Raw genomic sequence first — 5,796 nt, forward strand, 5'->3', positions numbered from 1 at the left:
AATTCTTCAACTTCTACTTAACAACAATAATAAGAAGGAAGACCAGTCAATACCACTATTATTCAAATTTAATCACCAAATTAGTGGTTGGTGTGTAAATTTGAATAATAGTGGTATTAACTGGTTTTCCTTCTTTCTATAGTTGTTTAAGTACCGTCCAGTCAGTTCCAACTCATAGTGACCCTGTATAGGCATTCTGAGACTATAAACTTTTGTGGGAGTGGAAAGCCTCATCTTTCTCCCAGAGAGCATCTGGTGGGCTCAAACCACTGACCTTGTGGTTTGCTGTTCAGTACTTATTGTATGTAGCCACCGTATTCCCAGTCTTTCTGGTTGTTGTTGTTGTTGTTAAGGCACCATTGAATTGGTACCAACTCATAGCTACCCTATGCACAACAGTGCAAAACACTGCCTGGTCCTGGGCTAATCTCACAATTGTTTCTACACCTGAGCCCATGGTTTCAGCCTCTATGCCAATCCATCTCATTGGGAGGTTTCCTCTTTTTGTCCGACCCTCCACTTTACCAAGCATGATCTCCTTCTCCAGCAACTGGTCCCTTCTGACAACATGCCCAAAGTATGAGAGACAAAGTCTGGCCACCCTGGCTTCCAGGGAGCACTCTGATGGTATTTCTTCCTTGTACGTATATGGATATGGATATTATCCTATCACAGACAGCATTGAATTTCAGGATAGATCTTGAAATGTTCTTTTGGACAATGAATACAAAACCATTCCTCTAGAATTGGTCATCTCCAGCATTGTAACCCATATTCTTGTCAGATTCAAAATGGCCAATACCAGTCTATGCAATACCAGCTCACTAATGCCTAGGTGTTGAAGGAGAATATTGAAAGTGCCATGAGCTGACAAAAGAACAAACAGATCTGTGTTGGAAGAAGTACAGCCAAAGGGCTCCCGTGGAGGCCAAGATGGCCACACTTCGTCTCTCATACTTAGGATATATTGTCAGGAGGGACCAGTTGCTGGAGAAGGAGATCATGTTTGGTAAGGTGGAGGGTCAGAGAAAAAGAAGAAAAATGTCAGCGAGATGGATTGGCAAAGTGGCAGCATCAGTGGGCTCAAGTGTGGCAACAATTGTGAGGGTGGCCCAGGACTGGGCAGTGTTTCACTCTATTGTGCATAGGGTCACTATAAGTCAGTACTGAGTTGATAGCACCTAACAACAACAACAACAACAATGCTTAGGATAACAACCTTTATGTGTTCTATTTCATTTTTGTCAAATTCCAGTTTTACTAGATTTATGCTTTATAAATTCCATGTTCTAATTATTAATAGATGTGTACCACTCTTTTTCCTCATTTTGAGGCCATCGGTACATGAAGGTCCTGAAAGCTGTACTCCATTTGTGTCAACATGTTCAACTCTACTTTGAAGAGGCAGCTCTTCCCCAATCATATTTTGAGTGTTTTCCAACTAGTCTTCCAGCACTATGGGTTCTTTCTTTCTTTTTTCTTATTGTGAACTGAGTGATAGTTTACATGAGAGATCATTGGTTTTACACCATCGTTTCATTGCAATGATTACAATCTCTGTGCATCATCATTCAACAGTATTTGCTTCCATTCCCTCTGGTTGGTTGTTTTTTTTTTTTTTTTGAGGGGGGTGGTTTGTTTGGGAGCGGGGAGGGAGTGTACACAAAAACACTCAGGAATATTTTGACAACATTCCACAGCTATTCATGAGGTTTGCAGCTGATTAAGCATTCTATAGGCATCTGCCTCCCCTTCTTCCTAGACCATTTTTAGTAACATGGTCGGCCAGAAGAACAGACAAATTTGTTTTGGATGACCAGGTTGCTTCTTAGTAGCAAGGATGGTGAGACTTGCTCTCTTGTACTTTTAACATGTTGTGAAGGTAGAGAAATGGATTGGCACACTTACAATAATAATGGGTTCAACGTAACAACAGTTGTGAGGATGGGGCAGGACCTGGCATGTTTGATTCTGTTGTGTGTGGATCTTTATAGGTCGGAACCACCTCAATAGCACCTAACCATACCACCACTGAGTAGAAAAAATGTGGCCACTGCGCAACTGTTTACGTCACTTATTTTCTCCTCCTGCATTGATTTGGATAACACTGATGAGTGTCAGAGGCAAGACACTGAGCCCAAATGAAAGCTTCTTATTTTAACATTGGAATATTACTTACTATAAACAAGTGCCTCTTCTCTGGCTGTGAGGAAGTATCCCCTAAGCAGAAAAGAAGCAGTCAGTCCCTCAAGTAGCTGAATTCAGCTAAAACAAAAGTTACTATCCAAGATGTGCTGTTTCATTCTTGCTTAAAGAAGGTTAGCTTATATTAAGAATTCAAATATGCCCTTTAATTAAAGAAACATTATGGAATATTCAATTTTTCTTCTGCAGTTGTGGTGTCAAGAGGTGGTGCTATGTATGAATGAAAAATTATCTAAATACACTTGAACTCTATAAGTGATATTGTATGCTAGGTAACTTTAAAAAAATAATCAAAACCTTAAACATGACAAATGGTTTCTTTGAGGTAATGATTTTATTAGTGGACTAAGTTTTTTTAATGTAGTCACTTGCTGAATGTTAGTTTTAAGGCAAAAAAATATATACAAATAGTGGCAAAAATTAACTTCTCTCTGAAAGAAACTTTTAAAATGATTTCATACTTGTAGGAGACATTACCTAATATATTTCCTTCTTTAATCACTTGTCATTTTCCAGACTTTACCCTTTGAGACTAAGTTCTACTTTACTTTAGGACCAATATTTATTTTCAAAGCAAAGGTACCAATGCAGTTGTCAGAAAATGCTTCATAGACAAGAGTTTTGAAGAGAAGTATAGCATCTTGCACATGTCAGTGAATTTCCTCTGCCCATGTCTAGTTTTTGGCTACAACTTTTTAGGTAGAAATCTTGTCTTCATCCTGGATTAGGATAACATCAGAAATCTGTATCTGTTTTGTCTGGATCTAGCCCACTGTGATCCAGACTTCAGAAAATTGCCCCCAAAAGGATGCCCTGATGTTGACACACATTAGCTACCTTGTGCTGTGGAAAAAAGTAAAATTTGTTTTTATATCCTCATATCCTCTTCTTTCTCTTTGCCTTCAGCATAGACTTTACTTCCATAAATCCAGAGATCTTTTGGATCCTGACCTCAAAATGTGGTCACTAGTATTTCATTCAATCTGGACTTTCTGATGATGCCATCACAATGGCATCCCTCAAAAGAGTACCAGTTCCCTTTTGTAGATTGTAGATCTTCAGACTGATAAATCTATCATGTTTATTTCATTTTCTGAAAGCCAAGGTTGGCTCATAGAAAGTTGTGAAACAACATGCTAAATATGAAATGCCAACTCTCTCTTGAAACTTTTAAGATAAAAATTTCATTTATAGTGACTTTCTAATTTGGGTGGTTCATTGAAGAAGAGAGTTTGAAAGTTGTTTTATACTGGTAATGATTTTCTGCTCATATCCTACCTGAATAGCATGACTAGTTATGAAAAGTATCTTTAGCAAATCTGGATACTGTTTGAAAAAAATTAATAAGTCATTTAAAAAATAATATTTTAATTTGGAAGATAGTTATCTGACCAACTGATAGGAAGAGACCCATATGTTTGTCCATTCCAAAGAAAGTGAGCCAACTGAATGTGAAAAATATTAAACAACATTATTAATGTCACATGCAAATAAAATTTTGCTGAAGAAAATTCAAAAAGGGCTGCAGCAGTACATAAACAGGCAACTTCCAGAAATTCAACCCAAATTCAGAAGACGATGTGGACCTAAGGATATTATTGCTTGTATCAAATGGATCTTGAGTGAAAATAGAGAATACCAGAAAAGTATTTAATTGTGTTTTATGGAGTATACAAAGGTATTTATTTGACTTGTGTGGATCATAACAAGTTATGGATAGCATTGAAAAGAATGGGAATTCTAGAACATTGAATTGTGCTCAGGAGGAATCTGTACATAGACTAAGAAGCAGTTGTGTAAACAGAAAAAGGGGGTGTTGGGTGGTTCAAAATAAGAAAAAGCGTGTGCCAATGTTGGATAAACAAATATTCTATCAGAAAGACAACAGAGACATATTCATATATGCACTAATGTAGTTGTTAAGTGCCAATGAGTGAGTACTGACTCACAGAGACCCTGTGTAGGGTTTTCAAGGAGCCACTGGTGGGATGAACCACCTACCTTATGGTTAGCAGTCTAGATTATCCTACAGCAACATGCCAGAATCCCACCAATTAGAATAATAAAAAGCTAATATAAAAATAATATATTTTTTAAAATGTTAATGGCTATGCCCAAACAAGCCACTAGTTTAAAGGTAGTCCCCCTCAAGCTTTACTGTGCTAATGACTTACGTGGACATCTTGTTAAAATGCAGATTTTGGCTCTGTAGTTCTGGGGTGGGACCTGAGGCTCTCTAGTTCTAACAAGTTCTGATATTACTGGTTAGAAGTCCACATTTTCAATATCAAGTCCTTAGTCTTACAACATACTTAAGCTAATTTGAACCTCCAGAAATTCTTACATTCATAACTGGAGTTTTGTCGTACTGGGGAAAGTTTTGGACTTGATTCTTTTTCTTTAATGTTGGTCATATTGTCACAGTTGTACTGATAATGCCCCTTTGGTTAAGCTGTCACCTAGAAAGAGGACACCTCTCATTGTGTTTTGTGTAGATGATAACCTCAATTTTTCAATACCAGAAGTAAAATCTTCAATTTCCATGAAGCCTGGTGACATTAAGTGACATTTTACAGGTATATAAACTCTTTAAAAAGGTTAAATAATAAGAAACTAAACAACCCTCTGAAAATAATATATATTTATAGAATATGAACTTAAAAGCACCTCAACAGCAACTGAGAAATCACTTTGTGCTCAATCACCCTCAACATATGAACATTTGTTGCCAGCAAAAGACCAAAAATGTTGTCAGGCAATAAGAATCATGATATTCTGAAAATAATCCACAAACTCTTTTTCTAAAATAATTGTGAATCTGTTCATTGCATTATTATGAATATACCAGGAGACAATCTAAGAGCTGTAAAACTTGTTATTTTCCTAAGAAACAATTATGTATACACATACACACATATAGGAGTTCTGCGTGGCACTGTTGGAAAAGCAATGGACTTCTAACCATACAGTTGGTGATTCAAACCCACCAACCCCTCCTTGGGAACCATACACAGGGTTGCTGTGAGTCAGAACTGACTAGATGGCACTTAACAGTATACTATATCCACATATAGAATACTAGGCTAGGAGCTATGAGATAATCACAAGACTGCTAACCACAAGGCCAACAGTTCAAACCCACCAGCTGCTCCTCAGAAACTCTATACAGGGTAGCTATGTGTCTAAACTGACTTGATGGCACACAATAGCAAAATATACACATAAAATTAAACATTGAGCTTCAGAGTTTGGGGAAATTTTCCATTATCTTTTCATTCCATTTTTCCATGAACTTTTTGAAGCCCCTTGTAAATGTATATTTATATTTACAGAAACAAAATTAGGTACACTGAAGGCATTAGCAAAGAACAAGGCTCCGCAACTGGAGGTAATACAATTGCAATCTATCAACAAAATGAGGCAGCACTGGAGGCAATCACTCATCTATGCCATGAAATTTGGAAGGCAGCTACATGGACAACAGATTGGAAAAGATCCATATTTGTTCCAATTCCAAAGAGAGGTGACCAAACAGAATGCAGAAATCATAAGACAATATCATTAATATCTCAGCAAGTGAAATTTGGTTAA

The sequence above is a fragment of the Chrysochloris asiatica genome, unplaced genomic scaffold (assembly GCF_000296735.1).
Source record: "Chrysochloris asiatica unplaced genomic scaffold, ChrAsi1.0 scaffold00285, whole genome shotgun sequence".
Lineage (NCBI taxonomy): Eukaryota > Metazoa > Chordata > Mammalia > Afrosoricida > Chrysochloridae > Chrysochloris > Chrysochloris asiatica.